The sequence below is a fragment of the Myotis lucifugus genome, unplaced genomic scaffold, assembly GCF_000147115.1.
Source record: "Myotis lucifugus unplaced genomic scaffold, Myoluc2.0 scaffold_412, whole genome shotgun sequence".
Classification (NCBI taxonomy): Eukaryota; Metazoa; Chordata; class Mammalia; order Chiroptera; family Vespertilionidae; genus Myotis; species Myotis lucifugus.
In genome coordinates this window covers 52,466-61,453 of record NW_005871460.1, presented here as the reverse complement: position 1 = coordinate 61,453, position 8,988 = coordinate 52,466, and the positions used below count along the sequence as shown (strand labels likewise).

The 8,988-nt window shown below is 42.4% G+C and overlaps 1 pseudogene; it reads right to left on the bottom strand.

The window, feature by feature from the left end:
- The window catches only part of LOC102437647, a 33,369-nt pseudogene that overhangs the window by 11,813 nt on the left and 12,568 nt on the right, over positions 1 to 8,988 (bottom strand).

Below are 8,988 nucleotides of genomic sequence, written 5' to 3'. Positions count from 1 at the left end.
CTGCGTCTGAGCTGCATAGGAAACGCCTTTTCTGACCGCTCATTGGATAAGCTCGGGTGCCACTCGTGGCGTTCCTGGTAACTTGCCTAATAAGAATCCAAGGCGGTGGTCTAGGGTTTTTCCATCCAACTCCAGGAGGAAAAAAACGGAGGTCCGCTGCGGGAGGGGCTAAGAAATGGCATCTCCTGCCCTAGCCAGTTTGGCTCAGTGGATAGAGCCTCGGCCTACGGACTGCAGGGTCCCGGTTCGATTCCGGGCAAGGGCAGGTACCTAGGTTGCAGGTTCCTCCCTGGCGGGTCCCAGGTCAGGACAAATGCAGGAAGCAACCAATCCATGTGTTCCTCACACATTGATGTTTCTCTCTTTTTTCCCCTCTCTCTTCCACGCTTTCTAAAAATCAATGGGAAAATATCCTCAGATGAGGATTAAAAAGAAAGAAAGCAATGTCATATCCTATGAAAGAGACATCTTGAAAATGCCTAAACAAAGTTGTCATTTTTTTTAAATTGATTTTTTAGAGAGGAAGGGAGATGTAGAGAGAGAAACATCAATGATAAGAGAGCATCACCAATCGGCTGCCTCGCTCACTCCCCCTACTGGAGATGGAGCCCACAACCCGGTCATGTGCCCTAGACCAGAATCGACCCTTTGGTCTGCAGGACTATGCTCTATCCACCAAGCAAAACTGGCCAGGGCAGTTGTCATTTTTTTCGTGGTGAAGGGACTGGAGTCTGTATTAGTGAAAACACATTATCTGTGAGCCCAATACAGCCACTCACAATAAAAGAGGTATGCCTGCATTGCAGTCTGGAATAATTTATCACATAAATAACCTACTTACATCATCAAATATGGGACAAATATAACACAAGAATGTAGGACCAGCCTTTCAACTGAGATGTATAATATAAACTTTAATTGAAAATCTATAATTTAGTTATAATTTGAACTTCAATTACAATAAATAAATTTTGGCTCTGGCTGGTGTAGCTCAGTTGGCATTTTCTCATTTCATTGATGCTGGAATAGCAAAAGCTCTCTCTCGCAGACACCTATAAAATATTGTAAAATACAAAGAGCAAAATAGTAAGTAAAAAATCTCAAAGCTGCCCTAATTGGTTTGGCTCAGTGGATGGACCCTCAGCCTGCAGACTGAAGGGTCCCAGGTTCAATTCCGGCCCAGGGCACATGCCTGGGTTTCGGGCTTAATCCCCAGTAGGGGGTGTGCAGGAGGCAGCCAGTCAGTCATTCTCTCTCATCATTGATATTTCTATCTCTCCTTCCTTCCTCTCTGAAATCAATAAAGAAATATATTATTTTTTTAAAAAGTGTGGGGACACACATCTGTGCCAAGAGGAAGAGAGAGGAGCTGAGCAATGTCCTTGCAGCCATGAGGAAGGCAGCAGCTAAGAAGGACTGAGCTCCACCCCCTGTGTGTATAAAAGCTGTTCAGAAAAAGAAATCATAGGCTGAGGATTACAAAAAAAAGCAAGTGTTCATTACTTTGGGCACAGCATGAAAAATTGAAAAAATATTAGAACTAACTATCCCAATATAAAGAAAATTTATTGCATAAAGAAAAAAAAAGGCACGAAATGAGTGAAATTCCAACATACATCTTTGTTGTTTCCCTGTCCCTTTGATTACAAAAATGCCAGCATCCATCGATTAGGCAGAAATGTGACCAGACTTTTTACCAAAGAGACAGTGATAACAAATGCACATATAAACATCCATCATTGAGGTTACAGATGAACATGCAAATAGAGATACACTGTGCGAGGTCTGGGAGAGGCCCAAGCACAGGAGCATCTGTCCCCATGAAGTTAGGGTGCACCACCCTCCCCATACTCAGATGTATTCACCCACCTGGGAGATCTCTGAATAGCCTCCTATTGGAAGGTTTATGGATCCTTCCTCAATAGGCATTATTGATCATGAACTCTATTTCTAAACCCTATTAACTATTATCACTTGGAAATTTACAAGAGTTCCATGTGCTTTGTATCAAGAACCGGGGGCAAAGATCAGTATGTATTATCTATATCTCACATGGTCAAATAGCCTATTTCAAAAGGATACATGCTAAGTGACTCAATTTTTCTAATATTCCAGAAATGACAAAAATTATAGGTACAAAGAGAACTGTGACACCAAAAACTAGCGTTAGGGCAAGGATGTGTCTATGAAAAGGAAGCCAGGCCTGGGTGGCACAGTGGTTGAGCATCAACTCGTGAACCAGGTCACGATTCGATTTCCAGTCAGGGCATATGCCTGTGTTTCAGGCTCGATCCTCAGTAGGGGGTGTAGGAGGCAGCCTAAATGATTCTCTTTCATCATTGATGTTTCTATCTCCCTCTTCCTCACTCTGAAATCAATAAAAACATATTTAAAAGAAGAGGTAGCCCTAACTGGTTTGGCCCAGTGAAGATAGCGCCGACGTGCAGACTGAAAGGTCCCAGGTTCAATTTTGGTCAAGGGCATGTACCTTGGTTGTGGGCACATCACCAGTATGAGATGTGCAGGAGGCAGCTGATCGATGTTTCTAACTCTCTATCCCTCTCCCTTCCTCTGTAAAATATCAATAAAATATATTTTAAAAAAGAAAGGAAAAAAGAAAAAGGTAGTCTGAGGGATTTTGTGATAGCAACATTTTCTGAATTTTGCTGTGGTTACAAGAATCTACGTGTGATAAAAACCAAATAAAAATGAGTGATAAAACGAGATACAAATCAATCCTATAGTTAAAAGCACTGTAACAATTTCACTTTACTTGAGAATGAACTGTGACTATGTAAGGTTTTACCTTTGAGAGTAGATAGTTTTATGTGGGTCTTTTTTGTTTTTTATTGACTTCAGAGAGGGAGAGGGGGAGAGAGATAGAAACATCAATGATGAGAAAGACTCATTGATTGGCTGCCTCCTGCATGCCCCTACTGGAGATCAAGCCCACAACCCAGGTATGTGCCCTTTCTGAGAATCGAACCCAGGACCTCTTGGTCCATGGGACGATGCTCAATCCACCGAGCCACCACAGCCAGGCCAAAAGTAGATAGTTATATGAAAGGCATGCAGGAAATCTCAAGAAAATTTCAGTTTTTGTGATTCTAAATTTATTTCAAAATTTAAAGTTATAAAAACTGACATTTATATTAATTTTATAAACCACTTTATGTTACTTATAAACTTGGTCAAACACAATATGTTGTTATCCTTATAAATGAATATATTTGTTTTCAGTTATTCTGAAATAACCCAAACATAGAAGTGCAAAATTTAATTACATAATGAAACAGGCACAGAACACACCAATATTGTATTTATTAAAATTTTATTCATGATGAGAGTAATTGTCATTGTTTAAAACTTATATAATCAAAGGCAAGGTGAGTAGAAATATTGCTGATGGTATCCTGCCCACAATGGCTTGTGAAGTATATTTTCTGTTCAGACTTGTGACAGAATGCTTTTTCATTCAAGGCTTCTCTTCTTCATTTGCGAAAGACCACCAAATTGAATGTGTTCATGAGTTATTTCTGCATGGATTTGTGGCAAATAATGCAACATGAATTATGCAATCTATGCCACGTTCCTGCCAGAGAAAAGTATTTCTCTAGTGTAAACTGACATCTATTGAGGTCTTACTTTGGGGCAGATGCTTTCAAACAATTTGAAATATTCATACATTTGTCATGATAGGGACTACTTCCCAGTAAGAATTTCCTACTGTCACATTCACAGGATTTATGTCAAGATAACCTTTATAGACATATAATGTCCTAAAATATTTTCATCAAGGCTGATTGTATCACTTGTTTTGTAAAATTTTTTTCATATAAAATATGAGGTAATTGACCAAGAAAGACAGTACCACATTCTTTGCAGTAACATATTCTTCTTTCCCTCTCTTTTTGCATCAAGTTATTCTTCATTGCATACTATTATCTTGAGGGCCTACAACTGGCAACAGGCTTACCCCAAAGCAACTACCTATGAAATCTCTTATGTTTAACAACTGACGAGTGGTCAAAAGCTGTCCCACAATTGCTACACTCTTAGGGCCTCCCGACTGTGTTTTCTTTGATGAACATAGAATCCTGAGTTTGTAGTGAAAGTTTTACCACATTCATTACATTCATAGGATTTCTCTCCCATGTGAATTATCTGATGGATGAGATCATTGTTGCTAAAAGAGAATTTTGTACATTTAGTACATGCAAAGGAAGTGTTTCCTGAGTGAAATTTCTGATGTTTTACAAGGCATGTCTTTCTTCTAAAGCAGTGGTTCTCAACCTTCCTAATGCCGTGACCCTTTAATACAGTTCCTCATGTTGTGGTGACCCCCAACCATAAAATTAATTTCATTGCTACTTCATAACTGTAATTTTGCTACTGTTATGAATCGTAATGTAAATATCTGATATGCAGGATGTATTTTCATTGTTACAAATTGAACATAATTAAAGCATAGTGATTAATCACAAAAACAATATGTAATTATATATGGGTTTTCCAATGGTCTTAGGCGACCCCTGTGAAACGGTCATTCGACCCCCAAAGGGGTGACCCACAGGTTGAGAACCACTGTCCTAAAGCCTTCACCACAATTATTACATGTGTGTAGGGCTGCTCTGTAGCATGAGTTTTGCTCATGTACACACAGAATCTATATATACTAGAGGCCCATTGCAGGAAGATTCCTGCAAGAATAGGGCTTACTGTGGCTGGAGGGAAGCAGAGAAGGGAGCAAAACCCGCTGAGGCGGGCTTCGCTCCCGCCCCCAGCCGCTCCAGCTTGGTGGGTTTGCCCAACCCGCCCCCAGCCGCTGCTGCTGGGTGGGATTTCCCAACCCGCACCCAGCCGCTCAGTCTTGGTGGGTTTGCCCAACCCATCCCAGCCTCTCAGTCTTGGTGGGTTTTCCCAACCTACTGCAGCTGGGTGGGTTTGCCCAACCCGTACCCAGCCTCTCAGTCTTGGTGGGTTTTCCCAACCTGCTCCCAGCCGCTGCGGCTTGGTGGGTATGCCCAACCCGATCCCAGCCGCTGCTGCTGGGTTTCTCCATCCGCCCCCAGCCGCTGTGGCTGGGTGGGTATGCCCAACCCGCACCCAGTCGCTGCTGCTGGGTTTTTCCATCCGCCCCCAGCTGCTGTGGCTGGGTGGGTATGCCCAACCCACCCCCAGCTGCTCAGTCTTAGTGGGTTTTCCCAACCCGCCCCCAGCCGCTCAGTCTTAGTGGGTTTTCCCAACCCGCCCCGAGCCGCTCCATCTGGGTGGGTTTTCCCAACCCACCCCGAGCCTCTCCATCTGGGTGGGTTTTCCCAACTCGCCCCCAGCCACTCCATCTTGGTGGGTTTTCCCAACCCGCCCCCAGCCACTCCATCTTGGTGGGTTTGCCCAACCCGCCCCAAGCCGCTGCTGCCTGGTTTCCCCTCCCACTCCCAGCCGCTGTGGCTGGGTTTCCCCTCCCGCCTCCTGCCTCTGCAGCCTTGGCTCCTTTACTGTGTCTGCGGCCTCTACTTTGCTCCCTTCTATAGCCCTTGGCTTCCATGTTGTCTTCAGTCTTCGCTCAGAGCCAGTATTTGCAAATTAACTGCCATCTTGGCTGACAGTTAATTTGCATATACTCACTGATTAGCCAATGAAAAGGGTAGCGGTCGTACGCTAATTACCATGTTTCTCTTTTATTAGTGTAGATAGAAAAGCCTAAGTAACTGAACGATCGGTTGCTATGATGTGCACTGACCACCAGAGGGTAGATGCTCAACGCAGGACTGCGCCCTGGTGGTCAATGAGCTCCCACAGCTAACCTCCCGCAGCCCCAAAAGGCCCTGATCACCGACCATGCCGAGGGACCCCACCTGAGCACGAATTCGTGCACCAGGCCTCTAGTATTTTTCATAATGAAGCCTTTCATACATTCATTGCACATAATTTCTCTTAAGTATGAGTTTGCTGATGTAAAGTGAGGTCAGTCTTCATGGTGAAGCTTTTTCCACACAAATTACATATATAGGGATACTCTCCTGTATGTTTCATCTGGTGTCTAATGAGATTTTGCTTTGCTGTGAAACTTTTCCAGCATACACTACATACATACGGTTTCTCTCCTGTATGAGTTCGTTGATGTACAATCAATTGCATTTTCACTGGGAAGCCTTTTCCACATTCACTGCATACATAGGGTTTCTCTCCCGTGTGCATTCGCTGATGTACAATCAGACGACTCTTCACAATAAAGCCCTTTCCACATTCATTGCACGTATGTGGTTTTTCTGAAGTATGACTTCGCTGATGTACAGTGAGATCACGCTTCATGGTGAAGCCTTTTTCACACACAACACATACATAGGGTTTCTCTCCAGAATGCGTTCGCTGATGTCCAGTAAGACAGTGCTTCATTGAGAAGCCTTTCCCACATTCACTGCATAAAAAAGGCTTTTCTCCTGTGTGAGTTCTCTGATGTGTAGTGAGATTAAACTTTGTAGAGAAGGTTTTTCCACACAGATTGCAACCATAGGGTTTCTCTCCTGTATGAGTTCGCTGATGTGCAATGAGACGACTCTTCTCAATAAAGCCTTTTCCACATTCAGGGCATGTATAAGGTTTCTCTCCTGTATGGGTTTTCTGATGTATAGTGAGACTAAACTTTGTAGAGAAGGTCTTCCCACATAGACTGCATCCATGGGGTTTCTCTCCTGTATGAGTTCGTTGATGATAAATGAGCCGAGACTTTTTGATGAATGCTTTTCCACATTCACTACACATGTAAGGTTTCTCTTTCATGTGCATTTTCTGATGTCTATTGAACTGGGATGTCTTGAGGAAGGTTTTGTCACATTCAGTACATTCATACTGTTTGAGTCCCGTGTGTATTTTCTGATGTTCAGTAAGCCTGGATTTTCTGAGAAAGGCTTTCCCACACAGACTGCACCCATAAAATTTCTGTCTAGTATGAACTCTCTGATGATCAGTGAGCTGAGACATCTTCATAAAGGCTTTCCCACTTTCAATGCACACATGGGCTTTCTCTACATTGTGAGTTTTCTGTTGCTGAATGACCCAGGATTGATTATTAAAGAGTTTGGTACTAACTGGCAACATGATTTCAGTATAAAATTGTTCATGGTTAGCATGAAGAATACATATTCCATCTCCCTTCAACTCCACAGAATTCTTTAAGTTACAGCTTCTATTTTGGCTTTCAAAATTTTCATTTGATTTTAAACGTTTTTCACTTATCTCAAACATATCATTGCAATTTTGCTTGAATAGAGAATGATCTTCACTCTGATTAACAATATCTGCTAACATACTATGTTCGCAGCCTCGGTCCACACTCTTCTGAAGGTTTCGGATTTGCAAGTGATGCTGCAGAAGATCATCCACCTTCCTGAGTTCTAGGACAGAAGAGAACAGGGAATCATTCTGGAATCTCTCACAATCCTTGTTTAAAATAAAACTGTTTTGTAAAAAGCCGTCATGTGAAGTAACTATTTAGTGACAATCCTATATGATATAAAATAAAAAATATATTTGATCTTTACACATAGTTCTTCACATTGAGGTTGTGAAACCACTACAAACTCCTAAGTGACAGAAGTATCTTTTGTTCTATAATAAAAACAGCTGAGTTTATGCTAATGAGATGAGAGCACAGGACTCCTACATACTCTCAGGACAGAGTTAGTCACTAGAAAGACCAAGTGATTTAATGGTTGGACTTCCAGCCCTACTAACTGACCTCTTAGAAAGGAGAAAAGGCCTAGAGATTAAGGCTCTATGAAAATTCTTAACTAGATCAGTTTCACCCTAACCGGTTTGGCTCAGTGGATAGAGCGTTGGCTTGTGGACTGAAGGGTCCCAGGTTCGATTCTGGTCAGGGGCATGTACCTTGGTTGTGGGCACATCCCCAGGAGGGGGTGTGCAGGAGGCAGCTGATCGATGTTTCTCTCTCATCGGTGTTTCAAACTCTCTATCTCTCTCCCTTCTTCTCTGTAAAAAAATCAATAATATATATATATTTAAAAAAAAAAAAAAACTAGATCAGTTTCTGGGTTAGTGAATACATCCTTGTGCCCACTGGGTGGCTGGTTCACCTTAGCTCAATAAAGACAGAACCTCCTGTATTCAGAAATATTTCAAACCTTGTCCCATGTACCTATCCATCTGTATCTTTTATTAAAAAACCCACTAAACCTAAGTATTTCTCAGAGTTCTGTGAGCTGCTCTAGGAAATTAATTTAATCCAAGGATGGGACTCATGACACCTCCAATTTATAGCCAGTTGGTCAGAAGCACCGGTGACAAAATGGACTTGCAACTGACATCTGAAGTGAAACTTGACTTATGGCACGGAAGTCATAACTTGTAGTGTCTGATCCCATTTCTAGGTAGATAGTGTCAGAACTGAGTTAAATTTGTAGGAAACCCAGGTTTAATAATTCTAGGTATAGACACATGAAGCAAAGTAATGAAGGCAATCATAGTCTGTGTGATATGGTGAAAGGAACAATGGAGATGGCGGAGGTGGGTGAAATCAGGATTTACAGGGTGGAGCAAAAGTACGTGTACAGTTGTTCCTATGTGAAATGAAACAGTATTCTACAATCTACACTAATAAAAGAGAAACATGGTAATTAGCGTACGACCGCTACCCTTCCCATTGGCTAATCAGCATATCCTTATGCAAATTAACTGTCAGCCAAGATGGCGGCCGGCAGCCATGCACTGAAGCAAGCAGGGAGGCTTGCTTGCTTCAGTGACTGCAGACTCCAACGTTCCCCGCCTAACTTGCCAGCCTCTCAGCTGCAACTCTAAGCAACTATGTACTATGTTGCAAATAAGAAGCTAAACAAAACCCCAGAAACCAGCCAGAATGAAAGCCAGCTGGACCCCAACACTGTATCGATGTTTTCAGCAGCGAGGCCTCAGAGCTAAAGCTGGCCCAGAATAAAAAAATAAAAAAAAAGAAAACAAGGAGCGGTTGGG